Here is a 15,457-nt window from a genome sequence, read left to right on the forward strand (position 1 = left end):
TATTTATTTATTTTTTATTTTGGTGGGCATCTTTGCCTCTTTTTGTAAATGGGCTTCACTGGCCTCTTTTATTTCCTCATATGGGACAATGTTCCATCAATGATGATCATCACACTTACAACTCAAAACTTAGAGCAATGATGACTCTATGTGGAATGCCTTCGGTACTGTATCGTGACAATGATCTAGCATGGCATAGACATCAATGGAAACATCATGCTAGCTATCTTACGATCATGCAATGGAAATGTAGAAGTGGTGGCACATGTCATGGTGGTAGTTGCATGGCAATATATCTCGGAATAGCTTTGAAAAAGCCATAGTAGGTAGGTATGGTGGTTGTTTTGAGGGAGGCTATATGGTGGGTTTTGTGCACCGGTGAAAGTTGCATGGCACTAAAGAAGATAGTGATGGTGAAAGGTGAAAGTGCATCTAAACCATGGACTCAACATTAGTCATGAAGAACTCATATACTTGTTGCAAAAGTTTTAGTAGTAATCGAAACAAAGCATTCAACGCATACTCCTAGGGGAAGGGTTGGTAGGTATAAACAATCGTGCGATCCCGACCGCCACACAAAGGATGACAATCAATAGATTAATCATGCTCAGACTTCATCACATACGGTTCACCATACGTGCATGCTACGGGAATCACTAACTTCAACACAAGTATTTCTAGATCCACAACACCATACTAACATAACTTAAATATTACCTTAACCACATCTCAAAACTAATTAAGAGGAATCAAACTTCTCTAACTATTCAATGCACATGGAGATGGAAGTTTTCATATCCCTTTGGATAACTACCCCTTTTGAGACTACTTTCATAGCATAGATCAACTACCAAGCCACGCGCTTCCGTGCTCTAAAAGATATAAGTGAAGCACATAGAGCAAAATCAACTAGCTCAAAAGATATAAGTGAAGTTTGACAAAATCACGGTGAGTGCATGTCTCTCTCTAGGTGTGCAGCAAGGAAGATCGCGACACAACAAAAATAAAAGACTCCTACGATACAAGACGCTCCAAGCAAAACACATAACATGTGGTGAACAAAAATATAGCCCCAAGTAATGTTACCGATGGATTGAAGACGAAAGAGGGGATGCCTTCCCGGGGCATCTCCAAGCTTAGGCTTTTACGGCATCCTAGAATCAACTTGGGGTGGCTTGGGCATCCCCAAGCTTGAGCTCTTTACACTCTTTATCTCTTTGTCCATAAGAACTTCACCCAAAATTTGAAAACTTCACAACACGAAACTTAAACAGAAACTCGTGATAACATTAGTATGAGAAAGCAAACCACCACTTCCTTAGGTACTGTAGCAAACTTAAATTCTACTTATGCTGATGTTGGGTTACTGTATTTTCAATCTTCCATGGCTAATACCCCCCGATACTATCCATAGTTTCATCAAAATAAGCAACCAACTCAACAAAAACAGAATCTGTTAACAGCAGACCAGTCTGTAGCAATCTGTATACTTCGTATACTTATGGTACTTCAAAAATTCTGAACAATTACGACTGTCTGAAGAATTTGCATAGCAATCGGAAGAAAAAAGAATCAACTCAAAACCTCTTACATAAAAAAAAAGAAAATTCTTTTCGTGAGAAGAAAGTTTCTGTCATTTCCATCATGACCAAACGATCATCCCCAAGACTAATCATAACGGTTTTACTTGGCACAAACGCAAAAGAAACACAAAAACCACAATCATAACTGAATTATGAAAGTGTGGAAAATGCAAAACAGGAAGAAAAAGGATAGATTCGTTGGGTTGCCTCCCAACAAGCGCTATTGTTTAACGCCCTTAGCTAGGCAAAAGGTGATGGAATCACGTATAGTCATCTTTGGTGCTCAAACCATAAGTAGCGTGATCATTTATCATCTTAAGATCTTCATATTTATTGGATGACTCACCACTAGCTTTAGGAACAAAAACGGACTTGATGGTCTTTTTGAGAGTGAGATTTGGAGTATTTTGCACAGTGGCAAAAGCGGAACCCAAGTTGGTTATGACATCTTCTAGTTTGCCAATTCTAGAGGAATCATTAACTATAGGTTCCTTCTCCCTTAAATTTTTCAAAACCATTCCCACTTTGGATCCATACTGAGTAATTTGATTGTGGATATTTCTATCCAAACCCTCAATAAGTTCAACTGTGGCAATTTTGTTTTCAATAGCGTCAAGCCTTTGCATCACATGTTCCAGGGTCAAGGTAGTTCCATTAACCATGAGCAGGGGTGAGCCTACCAAATTCATGATAGCTCCATAGGAGTCAACAGTATGGCTCCCCAAAAAATTCCCGCCTACGATGGTATCAAGAATATACTTATTCCAATGAGAGATTCCAAAATAAAAACTGCGAAGAAGAACAGTAGTGGATTGCTTACGAGTAGATATACTTTGAGCATTGCAAATCCTGTACCAAGCGTCCTTTCAATTTTCTTCCTCATTCTGCTTGAAATTGAGAACTTCGTTCTCAGGGGTATCGTTTGGAGTGGTGGGTCTAGCCATTGATGGACTATCCCACACACAAACGAGCAGAAAGAAAGTAAGTGAAACGGGCAAAAGAGAACGGCAAAAGGAAAAAGAAAACGGCAAAGGAGAAAGGCAAATGAAAACGGCAAACGTGAAGTGGGGGAGAGGAAAACGAGAGGCTGGCAAAAAAGAGAAATGCAAGAGATGAGTTTGTGACACCTACTTGTATAGATCTTGACTTGATCTCTCCTTCCCCGGAAACGGCGCCAGAAATACTTCTGCTACTACAACAAAAGACCTTCCAATGTTGATGTAGAAGCCCTCCAACTCCAAAGTCCCCTCCGGCAGGGCACTGGGAAGGGTCTCCAGATGAGATATCGCGGAAACGGAAGCTTAAGGCGGCGGAAAAGTATTTTCGTGGATGCCCTGATTTTTTTTCTGGATTTTAGGGAATATATAGGCGAAAGAGCTAGGGCAGGGGAGCGCTAGGGAGGCCACAAGCCTGGTCGCCGCCGGCCCCCCTGGTGGCGGCTACAGGGCTTGTGGGGCCCTTGTGGCTCTCCTGCCTTGGCCCTCCAGTCCCCCGATCTTCTTCTGTTCCGGGAAAAATTATTTCGGGGATTTTATTCCGTTTGGACTCTGTTCCCAAATCAGATCTGAAAAGAGTCAAAAACACAGAAAAAACAGGAACTGGCACTTGGCACTGAATTAATAAGTTAGTCCCAAAATATATAAAAGGTACATAAAACATCCAAAGTTGACAAGTTAACAGCATGAAACCATATAAAATTATAGATACGTTTGAGACATATCAGTGCACCACCCCCTCTCCTCCGTGGCCGCCGCCCACATCTCCCATCTGGGGGCTGCTGCACCCTTAGGGGTGGGAACCGTAAGGGCTGCACCCCATCTCCCTTCCCCCTATATATAGTGGGGGTTTTGGCCTTTGGAGACACACAATTTCATCTCTCTCGGCGCAGTCCTACTTCTCCTCTCCCTCCTCTCCCACGGTGCTTGGCGAAGCCCTACCGGGAGACCTCGTAGCTCCACCGCCACCACGCCGTCGTGCTGCCAAAGCTCTTCCCCAACCTCTCCCTCCTCCTTGCTAGTTCAAGGTGCGGGAGACGTCACTGGGCTGCACGTGTGTTGAACGCGGAGGTGCCGTGGTTCGGCACTAGATCGAAATCACACCGCGATCTGAATCGCAGCGAGTACGACTCCATCAACCGCATTCTAGAAATGCTTCCGCTTAGCAATATTCAAAGGTACGAAGATGCTCTCACCCCTCTCTCGTTGCTGGTTTCTCCATAGGAAGATCCATGAATTGCGTAGGAAAATTTTGAATTTTTGCTACGTTCCCCAACAGTGGCATCCGAGCCTAGGTTTTCTATGCGTAGATTCTTTGCACGATTAGAACACAAAAGGTGTGGGCGCTGATTTTGTCAATTGCTTACCACTACTAGTCTTATTTCTTTCTGGCGATATTGTGGGATGAAGCAGCCCGGACCGACTTTACACATAACCACGTGAGACTGGTTCCACCGCCGGAGATGCACATGGTGCATAAGGTGGCTAGCGGGTGTCTATCTCTTCCACTTTAGTCGGATTGGATTTGATGAAAAGGGTCCTTACGAAGAGTAAATATCTTTGGCATATCAACGTTGTGGCTGTCACGTAGGTAAGAAAGCATTCTTGCTAGAAACCCAAATCAGCCACGTAAAACTTGCAACAACAATTAGAGGACGTCTAACTTGTTTTTGAAGTGTATGACATGTGATGTGATATGGCCAAAGGATGTGATGTTACATGTGTGATGTATTAGATGATCATGTTCTTGTAATAGGATTCATGACTTTCATGTCGATGAGTATGACAACCGGTAGGAGCCATAGGAGTTGTCTAAATTTATTGTATGAGATGCAACGCCATGTGTGTATTACTTTACTTCATTTCTAACAGTTAGTTGTAGTTGTAGTAGTAATAGTTGGCGTAGCAACTTCATGGTGACACAATGATGGAGATCATGATGATGGAGATCATGGTGTCACGCCGGTGATGATGATGATCATGCGATGCCCCAAAGATGTAGATGGAAGGAGCAAAGATGATAATGGCCATATCATATCACTATATGATTGCATGTGATGTTTATCATGCTTTTCATCTTGTTGCTTAAAACGACGGTAGCTATTAAGATGATCCCTCATAAAATTTCGAGTATGTATTCCCCTATGTGTGCACCGTTGTGAAGGATCGCTGTCTCGAAGCACCTCGTGATGATCGGGTGTGATAGATTCTAACGTTCGAATACAACGGGTGTAAGCTAGATTTACACTCGCAAAACACTTAGGTTGACTCGACGAGCCTAGCATGTATAGACATGGCCTCGAATACAAGAGACCGAAAGGTCGAACATGAGTCGTATGGTTGGTGCGATAAACATGGAGATGCTCACCATCGACGACTAATCCATCTCACGTGATGATCGGACACGAGTTAGTCGACATGGATCATGTAACACTTAGAAGACTAGAGGGATGTCGATTTAAGTGGGAGTTCATACATAATTTGATTAGATGAACTTAATTATCATGAACTTAGTCTAAAAGTTGTCTTTACAAATATTGTAGATCCAATGGCCAACGCACATGTCAACCTGAACTTCAACGCGTTCCTAGAGAAAACTAAACTGAAAGATGATGGCAGCAACTATGCGTACTGGGTCCGCAACTTGAAGCTCATCCTCATTGCATCCAAGAAGGCTTATGTCCTTGATGCGCCGCTAGGTGACCCCCCTGTTCCCGCGGTAGCCCAAGATGTTCAGAACGTCTGGCAAGCGCGGAGTGATGACTACTCTCTGGTCAAGTGTGGCATGTTATACAGTTTAGAACCGGGGCTCCAAAGGCGTTTTGAGCAACACGGAGCATATGAGATGTTCCAGGAGCTGAAACTAGTTTTATAAGATCATGCCCAGGTCGAGAGATATGAAGTCTCCGACAAGTTATTTAGTTGTAAGATGGAGGAGAACAGTTCTGTTAGAGAGCATATACTCAGAATGTCTGGGTTGCACGGTCGTCTAACTCAGCTTGGAGTCAAACTTCCGGATGATGCTGTAATTGACAGAATCCTCCAGTCTCTCCCACCAAGCTACAAGGGTTTTTGTGTTGAACTACAACATGCAAGGGATGGATGATGACCCACAAGTGTCGGGGATCTATCGTAGTCCTTTCAATAAGTGAGAGTGTCGAACCCAACGAAGAGCACAAGGAAATGACAAGTGGTTTTTAGCAAGGTATTCTCTGCAGGCACTGAAATTATCGGTAACAGATAGTTGTGTGATAAGATAATTCGTAACGGGTAACAAGTAACAATAGTGACAAAGGTGCAGCAAGATGGCCCAATCCCTTTTGTAGCAAGGGACAAGCCTGGACGAACTCTTATGTAAGGTGAAGCGCTCCCAAGGACACATGGGAATTTCTGTCAAGCTAGTTTTGATCAAGTTCATATGATTCGCGTTCGCTACTTTGATAGTTTGATATGTGGGTGGACTGGTGCTTGGGTGTTGTCCTTACTTGGACAAACATCCCACTTATGACTAACCCCTCTCGCAAGCATGTGCAACTATGAAAGAAGAATTAAGACAAAGTTTAACCATAACATTAAACTAATGGATCCAAATCAGCCCCTTACGAAGCAACGCATAAACTAGGGTTTAAGCTTCTGTCACTCTAGCAACCCATCATATACTTATTACTTCCCAATGCCTTCCTCTAGGCCCAAATAATGGTGAAGTGACATGTAGTCTACGTTCACATAACACCACTAGAGGAAAGACAACATACAACGCATCAAAATATCGAACAAATACCAAATTAACATGACTACTTATAGCAAGACTTATCCCATGTCCTCAGGAACAAACATAACTACTCACAAAGCATAATTATGTTCATGATCATAGAGGTATTGTATGGCATTAAGGATCTGAACATATGATGTTCCACCGATAATCCAACTAGCATCAACTACAAAGAGTAATTAACACTACTAGCAACCTTACAAGTACCAATCGGAGTCGCGAGATGGAGATTGGGTACAAGAGATGAACTAGGGTTTGGAGATGAGATGGTGCTGATAAGATATTGATGGAGATGAGTCCCCTCCGATGAGAGGAGTGTTGGTGATGACTATGGCGACTATTTTCCCCTCCGGGAGGGAAGTTTCCCCAGGAGGACGGCCCTGCCACAGCTCTAGATTGGTTCTGCTCAAGTTCCGCCTCGTGGCAGCGGCGTCTTTTCCCAAAAGCCCTCCCCTGATTTTTTTCTGGGACGAAACTCTCCTAATAGTAGAAGATGGGAGCCGGAGGGGTAACAGGGGGCCCACAAGCCACCGAGGCGTGCCCAGGGGGGTAGGGCGCGCTTGGCAGGCTTGTGGCCTCCTGGTGGCTCCCCTCCAGTATTTCTTCTGCCATCTATTTTTTATAAATTCCAAAATAATTCCTCATTGACTTTCATGGCTTTTAGAGTTATGCAGAATAGGTATCTCAAACTTGCTCCTTTTTCAGCCCAAAATTCCAGCTGCCGGCATTCTCTCTCTTTATGTAAACCTTATAAAATAAGAGAGAAAAGGCATAAGTATTGTACCATAATGTGTAATAACAGCCCATAATGCGATAAATATCGACATAAAAGCATGATGCAAAATGGACGTATCAACTCCCCCAAGCTTAGACCTCGCTTGTCCTCAAGCGGAAGCCGAGATCAACAAATATGCCCACGTGTTTAGAGACACAGGTGTCGATAAAACAAAATACATACATGTAGGCATCATGATCATATTTAAAACAGACATATCGTCATATAATCTCTTATGCTAAAGTGACAATTCCTTCACAATGTAAAGTATGGATCAAGAACCTTATTGAGAATTATTAACCAATAGTCTTTAGTCAGTGAAGCAATTGCAATTTATCATAACATCGGAAAGAGTCAAATAAGAGCTTGTAAAGCAAATCCACATACTCAATCATCATTTAGTATTCTACAATTGCTAAAACTCACGTGGTACTCATGAGATCAAAGTTTCAGTTGGACACAGAGAAAGATAGGGGCTTACAGTTTCGCCTCCCAACTATTTACCTCAAGGGTAATGTCAACAATAATAATTCATGAATACTCACTTCCAAGTTGACATATGAATATAGATCTTTCCCTAGCACATGAGGCTAGCCAAAATAATGGCTAAATAAGGAATTGGTGTCGATCAACATGACTCTTTTAAAGATAAAAAGTGAAGGTACAAGTTAGGCCCTTCGCACAGGGAAGCAGAGGTTGTCATGCACTTTCCAGGATTGGATGTGTAGCGACCTGACTCAACGAGTCAAGCCTCTGGTGTTTCCGTACCATGCCAAGATCATGCTGGTACACACACAGTACATAATGTATATATTCAAGAGGGCAATCACACAACTTTATTAATCGAAATATCATAAAGAGTACTTTATTACAATAAAGGAGTACAATAAAGTGGCTGAAGGCCAACTCATGAGATTATCTAACGAAGACTAAGCGGAAGCATCAGGTAGACGAGTCCATCCGACTCCAAGGGCAAGTCGCTGAGCGTAGAACCGTAGCCTCACTCCTGGTCGGAAAAGTACTCTGCAACATGATACGTTGCAGCCGTGTAGGTCAGCATATTGAATATGCTGGCAAATCATCAAGAGAGGGGGTAAAATAATAATCAACTATCTCTACATGCATATTTGGCCGGTGGAGCTAAGTTTTGCATAAAGCCAGTTTTATCCTACAACAAAAGGGGTCGAAAGCAAAATATTACTACATGTTTGTTGTTAACGAGATGGTTCCGCCAACCAGTTCTCGTACCCGAATAGTTGTTAACACCCACATCATGATTAAGTTGTGTCGAGAGTTCAGGGGAAATTCAATGCCTTCGGCTCAAGTTGTCCATGACCGTGGACACGGCTAATCGATTAGGTTGAGTACTCTGCAGAGTTTTGCACACGTTCCCCACAAGATTTGATCGCCTCCGTGTATGTCCCCGCACTTCAGGGTGTTTGGAGACCGGATGATCAAAACATGGTCTTTCAACGGGTCCCTCTGAATCCCTGTCGGTGTCCATCCATTCCTACCGTTCGTCTACATCTGCTAGCACCGCCTGTCCAGAGTCGCCGCGTTGTCCAACCAAACCAGAGCCCATAATGACTTGTGGCTGTGCAGGTAAGCCTTGAGTCTTGAAGTCTCCGTCCGTCCCTTTGAGCCTGGGTGAAGCTTTTCGCATGATTACATGGCCTCTCCAGCATCCCGGGCATCCACTAGGTTTTCCAGGGAGCCGATCAACCGTCCTTCACCCAGTGTTGCATTGCGTCCGAGGTCTTGAAAATCTTGTCTTAGTCCGGTCTTGATTATTATATCAATCTCGCATCACTCGTGGTATACACTCAACCGATAACCCGTCTACTTAAGCATAGCGAATATAACATTGTCGTCCCGGGGCCAAGTATCGGGGTGTTGTGTTCCTACCACATGAATACTACAACTTACACTAAAGTTTCCAAGTACCTAGGCAACATGCAAATTGGGCAAAGAAGGTGATCTACTATGCATCGAAAACATAGGTAAAAATAACATGATCAAAGATGACTTGCCTTGATGATAGTTGTCCTGCTCGAGCGTCTCTAAGTAACACGCTTCGCACTCCGGATGATCTACCGATACAAACACAAAGCACACCATAAGCAATTCAATCATGCCACAAGTAAAATAACGTCACATGCAATGATTTGCAAAAGACTACGCAAAAGAATTTATCGCGCACCGGTTAGGGCAGAAACTTGTTTCTGTTGAGAACACCAGTAACAATACTTTAAAAATTCTGAAACTTCTACCACAGTAAGATTTTATCACTAGAAAACAGTAGCTAAAAGAATCAACTCAATATCATTTTCCAAACTCCTGGAATAAGCAAAACAGTGTTTAAACTAAATCTGCTCTAACTTATATTTCAAAATTTCAAACACAGACAAATTATATATTTTAAAAACTACAGGAAATTTGTGAGCTACTGGAAAAAGAATCAATGTCATTGGACGTAGGGATAAAAAGTTGTGACCAAAACAAAATTGAAAGTTTCTGTTTTCGAAATCTGGACAGAAAATACAAAACTGCTAGTGCTAATGAGAGGCACACGTGGCAAGTTTCTACTGGTTGTAGTGGCTGTTTGTTGAGTGGCTTCGAGAAAAGGGCCTAAGGCTAGCAAAGTCGCCGGTTAATTTATAAGTGACTAAAAGAACCTAATGGTTTTCTGGAATAAACCGAAAGGGTACTAGTGTTCTAATCCTAGCCATTGCATGGGATTGGATGGGATCTAATGAATAGGAGGGGTTGCATGCAAATAGAGAGAGAGAGGGAGTTAGCTACCTGCTGCTGGAGGGTGTTGCACCGTGGAAGGAGAGTTGGCCGGCGGGGAAGGAGGGAGTAGCTCCGGCGGTAGAGACGTCGGGCGGCGGGGAGTGGTTCCTCCTCCGCGGGGAAGGGCGGCGGTGGAGAGAGAGCTCGGGGAGGGCTCGTCCTCCTGGCGAGGCCGAGGTGCAGCAGCTTTCGGGCTGCTGCCGCTACTCGCGGTGGCGGCTAGGGCGGCGGTGGGGTGAGGTGGCGGCGGCGGGGTGAAGTGGCGGTGGCTAGGGTTGGGGAGGGGTGGCGGTGGAGAGGGGTTTATATAGGCCTAGGGGAGGTGGCAGCTATGGAAGGGGAGGGAGAATAAAAGAAAGAAATCACGGTTCGTGTAGGGAAGGAAAGAGAGGGAGGAGAAATAAGGAAGGAGGAGAGTGCACGGGGTGGAAGGAAATCAAGGGAGAAGAGAGGAAACTGGGAGGAAGCTGCGGTCTTGAGGAAAAAAGGAAAGAGAGGGATGAGAGAAATAAGGGAGAGAGAGGAGATTACGTGGGTGGTTGGGGGAGTGGCGTGCTGGATGCATGGCTTGCATGCATTGCATGCATTGCTCGACGTGCATGTGGGCAAGGGGCTGGGCTGAGCCCTTTTGGCTCGGCCTGGCAGTTTTTTTTTTTGAAAAACAAACAAACAGCAGCAACAAAAAGAAAAAAAAGAAAACAGAAAAATATATATCCTAGCTAACAAAATACTAGAAAAAAAAGTAGGTGCTAATATACATATATGCACTAGAATACTTAGGAAAAATAAAATAACATATACAACTAATATATATATAATATATATAGGAAACCCTAGTTCCACCTAATGCAACTTTAAAAAAAATAGTTTTATGCAATAGGTCACACAACGAGATTGAAAAACTCAACAAATATAATTCGGAATTTAGAAAATTTGCAAAACCAAATTGGTGACTCCAAAATAAAATTCGAAACGTTATGCACTTTAATTCGACGGGGGGGGGGGGAGAAGTCATATTATCTCCACTCCAATAAATCGCCCGCAGTCACATAACGAATAGAATTTTTTTAGAAGAACGCAAATATGCATAAAATATGAGATGCAAATGAATGATCTATTAACATCCGAATTTAAGAAAATTGGGATGTTACAGGATGTGTGATCTCTTAGTGTGGAGGAACGTCACTTTATATTGCCTCCTGTGATAATGAAATTTATTATGCAGTCTGTCGCTTTTATGTCTTCCTCATCACTGGTTCGTACAAAGTTTATTTTCCACACACTAATAGATCATATATATTTAGGGAGCAATTTTTATTGCCTGCACCGATGACAACTTACTTGAGGGATCTTATTCAATCCAAAGGTAGGTATGGTGGACTCTCATGGCAAAATTGGGTTGAGGGTTTATGGATGCACAAGTAGTATCTCTACTTAGTGCGGAAGTTTTGGCTAATATGTGGTGGAAGCAAGTGTCACATGCTAAGGGATCTCTAGTCATATAACATGGTTCGGAACCAAGCAAACATAATTCATTATGTTGTCTTCCTTTTCCAACATCTACTTCTTAGCATGTAATAGTTTAATGGGTGTTCACAATCATAGACGGTGTCAAACATGATATATTTATATGTGAACCTCTCCTTCTTTATTACTTCCTATTAATTGGAACAATGACCAAGGTCTATGTTTGTCCACCCACAACAAGTTTTAATCAACATTCTTTTTATATGTGAAGCCATCACTTCCCATAAGATCATTACATGATATTTCATGCTTTTGTTCTTTTATTATTCTTTTCTTTAGATCATGGCATGAGGCAAAGCCCTTAACTAAAACACTCTTTATTATATGACTCACGAACTCGAACACATTGGGTGTAACACAAAGCAAAACTCAAGCCTAGATCATACTAAGAACTTTATTCTACTAGAAAAAGATATTACCAAAAAGGATCGAACTAAGAAAAAGGTAAAGGCAAAAGATGTGATGGTGATACGATATCGGGGCAACACCCCCAAGCTTGGCACAAGCCAAGGGGAGTGCCCATACCCGTGTGTTTAGTTGTCTTTCTTCGGGGGTGATGGTGATGAAGCAATCCTGTCTTTTAATTCCAAGAGGGCCATCACTCTTTGATTCATACTTTGGAGCTCTGTGATACGTTTCTCCAGCAGAATAACTTCACGGGTGAGATAAGTATTGCGAATACGAGTTATTTCACATAACCTCAAGAGTTCGATCAAGGATGGAGATAGTAGGTGGAGGTAGGGTTGGAGGAAATCCACTTCTTCAGCTTCTTCCTTATTGAGCACAGATTGCCCTTCTTCCGACACCGGATTCTCCTCCTTAGTTTTCCCCATGGTTTCTTCCAGCAGCCCTTCCTTGGCCTCCATGACTTCCACTCTTTTCAGATCAGCATCTACTTCTTCATAGACTTGAGGGAAATCGTTCTCCCCGACAAATTCCTCAAACGACATCCTTGCCCTAAATCTGCTATTGAAATAGGCTCGAAACAGAAACAGAGGATATTCGCATGATACGAGGGTCAAACCTTTTGGGAGAATATATAATGAATTTTTATCGACCAAAAGGAGTGTTCCACAAGAAAACGGAGTCCGGGAGACACACGAGGTGCTCACAAGCCCCCAGGCGCGCCGTGGGGGTAGGGCGCGCGTGGCAGGCTTGTCGCCTCCTCGTGCGCTTTCCGAACTACTTTAATTTTTTTTATTTTTCTAAATATTCCAAAATGGAGAAAAAATTTATTGGAAAATTTTTAGAGTCGGTTTACTTACCGCATCACATACCTCTTCGTTTTTGGAGTCTGAAACAGGCTGGTAAATATCCCTTATGTACTCCTCCGGAGTTATGGTATTAATAATATTGCTTTCAACATTTATGGGAGTACGTGAGATATTATGCTTGATTATTTGCCCATTTACAACTCTCAAAAAGATCTCTTCCGTGTTGTTGATTTTGATGGCACCGGAACGATACACTTCTTCGACAATGTAAGGACCTTCCCATTTAGAGAGAAGCTTCCCCGCAAAAAATCTTAAACGAGAATTATATAGCAAGACATAATCACCTACATTGAACTCTCGTTTTTGTATCCTTTTATCATGCCACCTTTTAACTTTCTCTTTAAACAACTTGGCATTTTCATATGCCTGAGTTCTCCATTCATCAAGCGAGCTAATGTAAAATAACCTCTTTTCTCCAGCAAGTTTGAAATCAAAGTTGAGCTCTTTGATTGCCCAATAAGCCTTATGCTCTAGCTCAAGAGGTAAATGACATGCTTTACCGTATACCATTTTATACGGAGAAATGCCCATGGGATTCTTATAAGCAGTTCTATGAGCCCGTAGTGCATCATCAAGTTTCTTGGACCAATTCTTTCTAGACATATTAACAGTCTTTTGCAGAATTAGTTTAATCTCTCTATTACTTAGCTCTACTTGACCACTGGACTGAGGATGATAAGGAGATGCAATTCTGTGGTTGACATCATACTTAGCAAGCGTTTTACGGAAAGCACCATGAATAAAATGTGAACCACCATCAGTCATTAAGTATCTGGGGACTCCAAATCTAGGGAAAATAACTTCTTTAAGCATCCTAATAGAGGTGTTATGATCAGCACTACTAGTTGGTATAGCTTCTACCCACTTAGTAACGTAATTAACAGCAACTAGAATATGAGTACACCCGTTGGACTTTGGAAAAGGTCCCATATAATCAAAACCCCAAACATCAAAAGGTTCAATGACAAGTGAATAATTCATAGGCATTTCCTGACGTTTACTGATATTACCTATTCTTTGACATTCATCACAAGACGAGACAAACTTACGAGCATCCTTGAAGAGAGTAGGCCAATAAAAACCCGATTGCAATACCTTGTGTGCAGTTCTATCTCCCGCATGGTGTCCTCCGTAAGCCTCGGAGTGACACTTCTGTAGGATCTGTCCCTGTTCATGCTCAGGTACACAACATCTAATAACACCATCTACTCCTTCTTTATAAAGGTGGGGATCATCCCAAAACTAATGTCTCAAATCGAAGAAGAATTTGTTCTTTTGTTGGTATGTGAAACTAGGTGGTATATATTTAGCAACAATATAATTTGCATAATCAGCATACCATGGTGTACTACGTGAAGCATTGATGACATTCAATTGTTCATTAGGAAAGCTATCATCAATAGGTTGTGGGTCATCAAGAACATTCTCCAACCTAGACAAGTTATCTGCTACGGGGTTCTCAGCACCATTCCTATCAACAATATGCAAATCAAATTCTTGTAGCAAGAGAACCCATCTGATAAGTCTAGGTTTAGCATCTTTCTTTTCCATGAGATACTTAATAGCAGCATGATCAGTGGGAATAGTAACTTTGGAATCAACAATATAAGATCTGAACTTATCACATGCAAACACGACTGCTAATTTTTTTCAGTAGTAGCATAGTTTCTTTGGGCACTGTCTAGAGTTTTACTAGCATAATGAATAACATTCAATTTCTTATCAACTCTTTGTCCTAGAATAGCACCAACAGCATAATCACTAGCATCACACATAATTTCAAAAGGTAGGTTCCAATCAGGTGGTTGAACAATAGGTGCAGTTATCAAGGCCTTCTTAAGTATTTCAAATGCTTCTTCACAATCATCATCAAAAACAAATGGAATATCATTTTGCAAGAGATTGGTAAGAGGCCTAGAAATCTTAGAGAAGCCCTTAATGAACCTTCTATAGAAACCAACATGACCAAGGAAACTTATTATACCTTTAATGTCTGTTGGGCATGGCATTTTCTCGATCGCATCAACTTTAGCCTTATAGACTTCAATACATCTTTCAAAAAATTTATGTCCTAAGACGATGCCGTCATTAACCATAAAGTGGCACTTCGCCCAATCCAAGACAAGATTAGTATCTTTACATCTCTGCAAAACTCGATCAATGTTGCTCAGGCAATCATTAAAAGAAGATCCATAAATGGAGAAATCATCCATGAAAACCTCAACAATCTTTTCACAAAAGTTAGAGAATATAGCCATCATACATCTTTGAAAGGTAGCAGGTGCATTGCATAAACCAAAAGGCATACGTCTATAAGCAAAGGTACCGAAAGGGCAGGTAAAAGTGGTTTTCTCCTGATCAGATTGTGCAACAGGCATTTGGGAGAAACCAGAATAACCATCTAGAAAGCAAAAGTGTGTGTGTTTAGACAACCTTTCTAGCATTTGGTCAATAAAAGGCAAAGGGTAATGATCTTTCCTAGTGGCTTTGTTTAATTTCCTGAAATCAATTACCATCCTATAGCCAGTAACAATTCTCTGTGGGATCAATTCATCCTTATCATGAGGGACAATGGTAATACCTCCCTTCTTAGGGACGCAGTGCACCAGACTTACCCAATCACTATGAGCAACAGGATAGATAATACGTGCTTCCAGGAGCTTTAGCATTTCTTTTCTTACCACCTCTTTCATCTTAGGATTTAATCTTCGTTGATGATCGGCAACTGGTTTGGAATC

The sequence above is a fragment of the Hordeum vulgare genome, chromosome 7H (assembly GCF_904849725.1).
Source record: "Hordeum vulgare subsp. vulgare chromosome 7H, MorexV3_pseudomolecules_assembly, whole genome shotgun sequence".
Taxonomy (NCBI): domain Eukaryota; kingdom Viridiplantae; phylum Streptophyta; class Magnoliopsida; order Poales; family Poaceae; genus Hordeum; species Hordeum vulgare.